Here is a 10,683-nt window from a genome sequence, read left to right as displayed (position 1 = left end):
GACAAGAAAAAGCACAATGTGAACCACACTTGAGCCCGTAACTGTTGGAATGTTCATAAGGAAATGCAATACAGTGCTAACATGACAAAACTGAAAATCACACTGTACGTTTTTACTTACCATTACAGTCTGAAATACACATATTAGATAAAGTTCCCGAATTACCTTACCACACAAACAATTCACCAAGTTCACTCTCAAACGCTACACGGTGATGCCACTCTCGTCCCGCGCTGCTACTGCAAGGCACATTAGCGCGCCATTTAGTCATACAGAGAAAAAAATAACAAGCTTTCTCCAACGAAGTATGTCTCTACATTCGAATACAAAATAAAAAGTCAGTAACCAGCGTTTCCACGTGTCTAAAGTACTTTTCTTTTAGGAGGCAAATTCTCCACAGGTATCAGCAAAGCGAGCCACAGCCAACCTGTATCGTGAAACCTCCTAACATTTCCTTAGCCATGGTGCGCTAAAACCCAAAAATTTCAAACTGCACCTTATTACGTAGCCATATCTCCCATTATCTGGACAAGAAAATTGACATATTAAACACAAAAAGGAGAAAATCCTTACCCTGAACTCTCCAGTTTATGTTCCAGTCCTCTGCCCGCCTGTTGCACCAGCACACTAGGGTTAAGACTGCGCATGCACAGAAACTCCAAGCTTTCCAGAGATTTCTTCATTCCCCTTTTACCACTGGGCTACATAGCGTACTGATTCTCAATCCTGCTCCTGGGCCCCCCTCTGCTCTGCACGTTTTCCATCTTTCCCTGCTCTACCTACCTGACTGAACTCATCAGTGGCACTTTTGATTAGCTGAGCACACCTGATTTAATCAAGAGCGTGTTAATCATTTCAATCAGGTGTGTTTGGAGCAAAGATAGATAGAAGATATGCAGGACAGGGGGGCTCCAGGAGTAGGATTGAGAAACACACTTTAATCCAAAAACCCCTAACTGTGAGAGAACTGGGTCATCTGAATACACACCCACGCCTACGCGCATCGCATGCTGAGTCTATGAAATGATTTTAATTATTTAAACGTTAATACCGAGAGGGAAAGCTTTTTCAATTAGGAAATTGTTAACATTCGAACCAATCTTGCGTGGATTCCTTTCGAAGCCGCTGCTTTAAAGTTTTATCTTGGAAATATGTTTAGTTTTACCCTCTTATTTTTAACTCTTGCACGCGCAGAGGTCTGGGACTCGAATGTCATAAAAACCGCGCCAGTACAATATTTTTGTCTGTGAGACCAGACAAACAGTTTCATAATTAATAAGACACCCCTGGTATACATATAAGAATTTAAACAGATATGGTATTTTATATCACACAAACACACATACACACACACAATCTGGAAATGTTATTATTTTATTCATTGCCAGTGTGATGAATACAGTTTCTGGAACCACCCCTCCCCTTCCACTGCTCGTGCGATCTCTCTATAAAATTAGACGTCGCAGTACCGGTTCGTTTTCATTGTATATCATCCTACATTTATTTGAAGTTTCTGTAATACACGATGGATCCCATTGGAAGAAAAATGTTTGACTTTAAAGCTTTTGACACAAACTGGCGAGCAGATGTGTTCCCCCCAAATTTATTTTGCGTATAAACATGTATAAACATAACATAGTGTAACCATTGAATTCGACTGCAGCCAGAAACAACTGTCTAGGTAAGAGAGGGGAATTACCTTAGGGATAGATGGATATAATAATATTCCAAAAGTGGAAATGAACTGGGTGTAGTTTTCAGTGACATAGTTTCTGTAGAAAAGAATATACTCTCCGGCACGTGATGTTCAACACATAATTACCTTAAATATAATTATTCAAGCTAACAAACTTAGTGGTCCAACCAAAGCTTGCAAGATACATCTTTAAATCGTCTTTCATAATTGTGAAAAGGTAAAAATAACCTGCTAAAACATCTACTGAAGAAAAATGATGTGCGCCTCACAATAGCAACAACAATGACAGTATTATTATTATTATTATTATTATTATTATTATTATTAAATGTATCACTAAACCAAAAAGTCACACTAGTCTCCTTTCTGTGGTGAATCTGATGAGGTAAAGAAGAGAAACACTCCAAGATTATTTCAAATCCTAGCATAAAAACCCAAAACATTGGCCCTTTGCTTTGTTTGTATCTAGGTGGCATTATAAAACTTTGTAACATTTTTGTCAATTACACTTTACCATAGAAAACCCAAAGACAGACTGCAGATTGCAAGAGCACGGTGTGTATTTCAAGGCAGATGCATTTAAGGGGGAAAATTGATCAGTTCAGTAAAGTGTCTTTTCCATTTATTTTACAGACCTGCGCTCCTATGTAGATGAGATGCCCACCACACGGAGCACCTGCAGATACTGAGCTAATAGTCTGTGTCATTTTGCGTCACGCCAGTCATTTCAGTTCTTTAGTAACATAAGATAACATAAAACATAAGATAACATAACATAACATATATTCAGGCACAAGAACAAAAAAGCGTTCATGTTCATGTAAGATGATGGACTGTGGAGTTTTACACGTGGTTAGGGCAAGCCGCAAATTGCAACTCAGGTCCATGGTTTTGCTTCTCAAGCTCCAAGATGGATCCCAGAGATCTAACCTTCCTGCAGCAGACCTGTCTTTCCCTCGCACTAGCAGTGTCATTATGGTGCACCTTTGTTATTATGATGACCCTGTCGGTGTGGTTTTCTTACAGCCAGGGGCCTGGTATAGTCTAATACAGATTGTTAATATTGCTGTGCTTTTGACAATCAATATTAACCACCAATACCTGCCTGAGGTAGTCTTTAGCATAAGCTGCCAAATCGATCAAGAGGAAGGACTGACAGCTGGAGTGATTTTACTTCCTGTTTTCAGCTGCTGACATGACCAGTATCTGCTTATTTGCACACAATGCATACTGGAGTGTCTCCTTCCTGGCAGCCTGCTTTGTGTTCTGTATCTGTTTGGCTGAAGCAGTGAGCATTTTTTGATACAAATGCAGCTGAGACAGGTGAATGTTTTACCAGGTGCATTGCAACTTTGAAAGGGCAGCAAAGTTGATAGTAGAAAACAAACAGCAGGCTGCTAATGTGCTGGGAGTAAATGCCAGAGCCATTATACAGACTGTGCTGTGCTGGACCAATTTCTAACACCTGCTTTCACAGTGCAGAGCCAATAACCACATGCAGTGAAAACATACAGTGCTGCTCAAGTTTCCCTTTCCTATCCTGCACCAAAATAGGAGTGGCAATGTTCCTTAGACACAAACTGTATGAAAAGAAGGACCTATCACAAAAGCAGCATTCAATAGTCCAGTGATGGGAAAGCCATATAACTGTCACCAACACAAGCAAGCATTCTGCTGATGGGTTCACAGGTGATTGTAACTTAAAATGGTAGCCTGATCACCTTTGAGACAAGTCATGTTGAAGCATTTATCAACATATTATCAACTCAGCTCTATGCTGGAAACATGAGCAAAGCACTCCAGAGCAGGGGTCTCCAACCTTTTTTCATCTGAGAGCTACTTTGAAAAAATGAAAGTGGCCAAGAGCTACTAATGTCTTATATTACTCACACTTATTCACATAACGTATCAAAACACTCACATTAACCAGCTGAATTAAGCTACTTTTTGTATATACATGTATCAAATGTCAATATCCAAAGCTCACATTTTGGATCAAAAACATCTTAAATTCACATCAATAGCATGTCAAATGTATGTGCTGTATCCATATGTTTCAAATTTCAATGTGTCAAGCTCACATAATATATCAAAACATCTTAAAATTTGTCACTACTCCGGCCCCATAGCTGTTGTGTTTATGTTCTCACCATCTGTCATTTTGGTCCATGTGCTTTTGTTTATTGTTTTTACTTGTGTTTCAGCCCTGCCCCGCTCTCCGCCCTGTCTCCGCCCACCTGATCGCCGAGATCGTGTTCACCTGCCTGCCTGCACACCTGCTTTTCATCTCCTCGTCAGCCGTGCCCTATATCTTCCCTGCTTGTCTCTGTCTTGTTTGCCAGTTCGTTGCAGTGTCTTGTGTCTGTTTCGGTCCCGCCGTGGGTTCTGTCTGTGAGTACTACTGGTTACGATCCTGCCTGTACCTTGACCTGGTTCCTGCTCGCCGCCCTGCCCTGATTGCCTGGTTCCTGACCCTGCCTGTTCCCGTTTTCGACCCTGGTTTTGCCCACGGACTGCCTGCCTGTTACCGACAGTGCCTGTTCTGGCTTTGCTAATTCGCCTGACGCTATCAATAAAGCCCCTCGGAACCTGAAGCTCTCGTGTCCGCGTTTGAGTCCTTGACTGAGCCCTGACAAATTTGGTGATCACTGAACGCTATTTTGGAACATTAAACCACGTGAAGCATTTTCCTTTTAATCGGCGTCAATGGAGATGAAAACGCTTAATGCAAGAATGTCCATACTCATAGGATTTCGGTTTTGATTTGACAGGTGGAAGCGTTTATGACAGGGGTCTCCAACACGTCGCTCGCAAGCTACCGGTAGCTCACTGCCTGTTTTTGAGTAGCTCGCCAAAAGGTTCAACGATTATGTACAAAAAGTCCCACAATAAATAAATGCAAATGGAGTTCGGTGGTGTTAGAAAGCTAGTTCATATTATAAAATAGCCAGATTTATGATGAACAAAGTGGCCAGGCCAAAAAAGCATAAAACATACTATTTCCATGAGGAATGGGAACGCAATTTTTTCACGGTGCCAGACAAATACGGTGGAGTTCAAAATGTTCTAATCTAGCGTTTCTGCTTTTTCCAACGATAAACAGAATTTAAAAGATCAGCTGCAGCTGAGTTAAGGGTATTTAATTAAAGTGATGAACGGAATTTAGCTTGTTAGTCAACTAGGTCATTTACAGATACATTTACATTTATTTATTTAGCAGATACAACAGGCATTATTTCATGATAGTCATAAGATTCGTTCAAACAGACCTTTAAATGATGCGTAAACTTATATTTGCAAACGGAAATGATGTACGTGTTTGTTTGCATATAGAGCGGGGAAGTGAGATCCGATCACAAGTGGTCACTCGAGAGGCATGTGAAGACGCATTTTAACAGGGCCAAAGACGTGGTACTTTTCTACATTAGTTATAACTGTAAAAGAACAACCTCATTGTCACAAAATGGCTTATTCCAAGTTTGGTCTACACCCCTCTCATTCATCCCATCTCCATGCTGTCATGACATGGACTCTGTGCCATGAACTGGTGTTGACTGTCTTAGGGTCGCCCTCATGACTATGCTGGTCCCTTGCCTCCCGTCCCCTAGGTATGCTGCCATAATGTTAGCCTGCCAGGGTTTTTTCCTTGTTGCACACTGGCACCTTTTTCTCTGCCCCTCTTCTCCTGCCTCTCTGTTCTACATCCCTGCCATTCTTATCATCCACTAATCACCGCTTTCTGCTTATTCCTATCCCTGCTCCGGGCTCCTGTCTAGAGCTGTAGCCCAAGCGTCTCATCCCGTTTTCCAGTCCTGCTACCTCGCTGCCCTGCCCATCAAAGCCAACTACGTTCCAAGAACCAGACATCCTAGGAGACATTCTTATAATCACTCTGCTGTTATTTACTATTGTCTATCTATTACACGTCTTAAATTACATTGTATAACTTGTCTTTAACTCTATCTGCCCAGTGCCGGCCAGAAGCAGATGGGCTCCCCCTCTGAGCCGGGTTCTGCTCAAGGTTACTTCCTGATGCCACTGTTGCTGGCTCTCAGGGGGTCTCAGGCCTGGGAACAATGTAAAGCTGCTTTGTGACAACTTGTGTTGTAAAAAGAGCTATATAAATGAGGGTAGTATAGAAATTTTCTTTCAGTGTTTTAGGACATTTTATTTAATTCAAACTGTGTTTGGAGGGAATTATTTTTTATCGGAGACCAGAGAGATTTAAATTTGTCAGACTTTACAAGATTTTTCCAGTCAAAGTCCAGTAATTACCGGACAACGGAAACGCTGGTTGGAAGAGGTATGGGCCGATGAAGAGAGAGAGAGGGCAGTTGTGGAGAAAGAAAGGCTACTGCAGGTGGAGAGAGAAGAGCGTGAGTCCAGGGAGCGGTTGGCCCAGTTCAAGGTGGACCGAACCAGGGCTGCCAAGGGTGTTTGTCCCATGGAGCCTCGCTTTGATGTGCCCTCTGCTATTTCTCCTATGCCTAAGTTCTCAGAGGAGGACGTTGATACATTTTTTGATGCATTTGAGGTTGTTGCTCAGGAATGCGACTGGCCCGAAGCCAAGTGGCCTTTACTTGTGCAGAGTGTTTTAAAGGTAGGCTTTAAGGTAGACTTTGCAGCCTTGGACCCTCGCATGGGGTTGGAATATGAATCCTTGAAAACGGCAGTCCTGATGGCATATGGAGGAGTCCCCGAGGCCTACCGACAACGTTTTCAGAATGTGAAACGTGGAGATGGTGAGTCATATTTGGACTTGTCTCGGAAGTTGGTTGTGGCTTGTGAGCGCTGGCTTAGAGCTACGGAAACTTATGACTTCATTCAACTTAAAGAGCTGCTGCTGGAACAATTTAATAACAGCGTTCCTAGGGCAGTCAAAATTTATCTTAGTGAGCAGAAGGTCGCTATGTTACTGGATGCTGCCCAGGCAGCTGACACCTATGACGTTTCTCATCAGTCTGCACTGATTAAACATCTTGCAGGGCAGTATGAGTGTGTGCCATTGCGTATGGTACATTTGAAATCTAACATGGTGACTGTTGGTGTGGTGCCGACATTACCTGTACAGGGCATTAGCCTGTTGTTAGGCAATGACCTGGCGGGGTTGGAAGTGTGTGTGACACCGGTAGTTGTTTCCGCTCCTCTTGAGGTCCCTGAAACGGAGAGGTTACAACGCAAGCATCCTGAGGTGTTCTCTGAATGTGTGGTAACCCATACTCGGGCACGGCAAGCGGAGGCTCACCCTGGTGAGGTGTCGTCCTCTCTTGGTGAGGAGGCTCCAGCAGTGCCCTACTCTAGTGGGGAGGATGAGCCCATTAGTCTGGCCACACAATTTTTGCTCAAGCTGTGAGGGAGGAAGGGATCTCAGCTTTGGTACCTCCTTGTCTCAGGTGGCCAATGCCACTCAGTACAAGTCAAGGTGAGGGAGGTATTGATCCGGGAGCAAAACCAGGATCCCTCGCTGGCTTCGCTGTGGAAGGGAGTGCTGACAGCTGAGAAGAGTAAGGAGAGGGCTGTTGGTGAGTTCGTAGAGCATGATATTCTCATGAGGAAGTGGCGGCCTGCGGACTGCCCTGCTGATGAGGATTGGTGGGTTCACACACAAATTGTGGCACCTACTAGTTTTAGGCAGGAAGTGTTGTGGCGGGCGCACGAGACCCCCTTTGCTGGCCATTAAGGCATCAAGAAGACTCTTGCACACCTATTAAATCTTTCTTATTGGCCCACTGTTAGGTGTGATGTGCTTCAGTTTTGCCGTTTGTGCCATGCCTGCCAGATTGCCGGCAAGGCTGGCCACTCGCTTCCTGTGGCTCCGTTGCAACCTACTCCAGAGGTAGAGGCCCCTTTCTCACGTGTCATTATTGATTGTGTTGGCCCCCTTCCCAGAACCAAAAAGGGACATGAGTACTTGTTGATGATCATGGATGTGGCAATGCGGTTTCCGGAGGCGGTGCCTCTGCGTGACATCCGCGCACCCACAGTCACTGAGGCGCTGCTGCAGTTCTTTTCGCGTGTGGGCTTTCCTAAAGAGGTCCAGTCGGACTGCAGAACTTATTTTACCTCAGGTGTGTTCCAGAGTGTCATGTGTGAACTTGGCATCACTCATGTTACGGCCCTGTCTAGGCTCAGACCGTAACAGGGATAAAAGGGAAGACCAAAGTCGCAAACATTGGGAAAGTGAAGCAAAATTTATTACATAAACATTAAAGACAAAAAAAAACATAGAACATAAATAAAGTGGGTGACAGGGAAAACAAACTCAGGAGTCGACAAAGCCAAAATAACAAACAAAACACACTCTAAACTAATGAGAGAGGGAAACTAACTGACCTAACACAAAATAAATCTCAAAACAAAAAGATACAATAAAACTTTCCTTTCTGCCTTCCTTCCTTTCTCCCTAACGAAACCAATGTGAAAAAAGAGATGGAAAAGAAAATGGCATCGACTCCCTACTTCCCACACCCAATCATAGTGTCACGAAAACCAAAAGCAATACTCACAACTACACATGGACGAGGACCTAAGCATGTGCACGACACGATGTACAACTAACAGTCACAAATACATAAACGAATCGGACAGCGAACATCGGGGAGCGACAAGTGGTCTCTTCCCTTGCTCGGACTGAGCCTCTTTGAAGGGAGCGGGCCAGCCAGGAAATGATGGAAGGCTCCAATCTCGAGGGGAGGAGACACCCAACGAAGGACACACCTCGAGGAAGGGATCAGGGATCAACGCACGCAAAAACACATACATTGGGAAAACGAATGACGACACAAACACAAACGACCATGGTTGTAAATTCCCACCCCTTAAGACAAAAACCATCGGTAATCCTTTCTTTTCTCTAGGACACAGAGCGTGAGAGCGCATCGGCCACCACAGTTTTTGCTTTAAGGGTGCGCAGAGATATGGCCTCAGGATACCTGGTGGCCGCGCACATCAAAGCTAAAAGATACACATTTCCTGCCTTAGTTCTTGTGTTACGGACAGGCCATTTCCTTTGAGATCTAAAAGGACCCTTAAGAGTGCCAGGATGAGCCTGTTATTATTGATACACGTCAGATTTATTTAAGTAAATTTAATTTTTAGTATTAGTGGGTCCCTAAAACACTTCGGCTTGCTTGGTACAATATGAAAGGAGGGTTGGCGTTGTTTAATTAATGAGAGTGGTTTGACCCTGTGACCCAGGGCAGTACGTGGAATGAAGCTATTTCCGGTGGGGTTGTGCGTGCACCGGTGTGGCTGCCACTGTGGATCCATGCGGACTGCTGAAGCTGGTCTCCCACGGGAAAACTGAGTACCCTACTGCAGTTTGTGACCGACCACTCTACTGCGACGTTGTTTTTTTCACTGTTTCCTTTTCTTTGTGTTAAGTCCTGGGAAGGCGACCAACCGAAGAGCACCAACAAGTATAGCGCAGCTGAAGTTAACGGGGACCTTTTAGAAACTAAACTGAACTACGCAAACGCAAGAAAGCCAGCGAACGCTACTCTCTTCACCACGCCAAGGCCGGGCTGTCCATCGCGGGCCGACAGGTGCGGGCTGGCCACGGAATGTGTGAAGCTTTGGCATCCGTGTCCCGAAATTCTAGGTAACGTCAATTTTTCATTTCTTTCTGTTGTATTTAAGCAAGCTGAATGTGTAATAGCTGCACGCCACCCTGAGAGGTTCCGGGGATACTTTTGATAACCCCTTAAGACAACGGTATTGCCTGGCGTATCTGTAGGAAGGTAGATCGCCAATGCTGATAGGCTTGCAATATCCCTGCTCAGGGAGGGCGTGACACTTGGCAGTGGTCCAACACAATCAATAATAACCCTCTCGAACGGTTCACCCATCACAGGAATTGGCCTTAGTGGAGCAGGGGGAATGACCTGTTTGGGCTTTCCCGAAATTTGACAGGAGTGGCAGGAACGCCAATATTTAGTAACATCAGATTTCAGAGCTGGCCAAAAGAAATGTTTCAAAATACAGTATGTTTTCTTCACTCCAAGGTGTCCAGACAGTTCGTGATTGTGAGCTACCACCAGAACATGACTTCTGGAGGACCTTGGAACGACTACCTGAAACACAGAAGTCCACTCATGTACGGACCCAGGAGGTGTCCATTTGCACATGAGTATATCACCATCAAAAAAATAAGCTACAAGATGTTGTGACAAGTCCACCTTGCTTACGACCGCAGTGAAACAGTGGAAGAGAGACACGTCAGCTCGCTGGGCAGCAGCGAGTTGCGCTCTTCCGAAAGGCGGAAGAGGTTCAGTGTCATCTGTAATAGGAGACTCCATCTCAGACACACCGTTAGGTACAGGAGGAACCACAGTACATTTAGACACACGTTTCGAGTCCTCGTCACACAGAAAAGTGTCAGAGAGATCCACCACATCCTCGAATTTACGAGCTTAAGCGCACGTGACCACGCATGCTGTAAACACAGAAGGAAACTCACGCCCTAACTCATCGGTGCGGACGTTCACTTCAGGGTCGCCAGTGACTTCGGGCAAGGAAAACACCTTTCCTCCCGATAAATTGCCCCGCTCCCCGCCCGGTCTCCGCCCGCCTGATTGCCTGCACACCTGCTTCCCATCCCCTCGTCAGCCCTGCCCTATATCTTCCCAGCTTTTCCCTGTCCTGTTGCTAGTTCGTCACAGTGTGTTTCTCTTGTTTCGTCCCCCGCCGTTTGCTTCTGTCTGCGTGTTTCTCGTTTTCGACCCTGCTCGTATCCAGACCTCGTTTTTGCCTGCCGCCTTGCCACATTCGCCTGATTGCCTGCCTGTCCGGTTCCCGACCCTGCCTGCTCCAGTTCCCGATCCTCATTCTGTCCACGGACTGCCTTCCGGTTTTCGACCCTGCCCATTTCTGATTTGCGATCTGCCTGATGATTTCATTGAAGACGCTTGGAACCCGAAGCTCCCGTGGTCCACGCCTGAGTCCTTGCCTGAGCCTTGACAGTACGAACTAGCCATCATGGACTAAGT

This window comes from Megalops cyprinoides, chromosome 24 (genome assembly GCF_013368585.1).
Source record: "Megalops cyprinoides isolate fMegCyp1 chromosome 24, fMegCyp1.pri, whole genome shotgun sequence".
Taxonomy (NCBI): domain Eukaryota; kingdom Metazoa; phylum Chordata; class Actinopteri; order Elopiformes; family Megalopidae; genus Megalops; species Megalops cyprinoides.
This window is presented reverse-complemented; position numbering follows the sequence as displayed.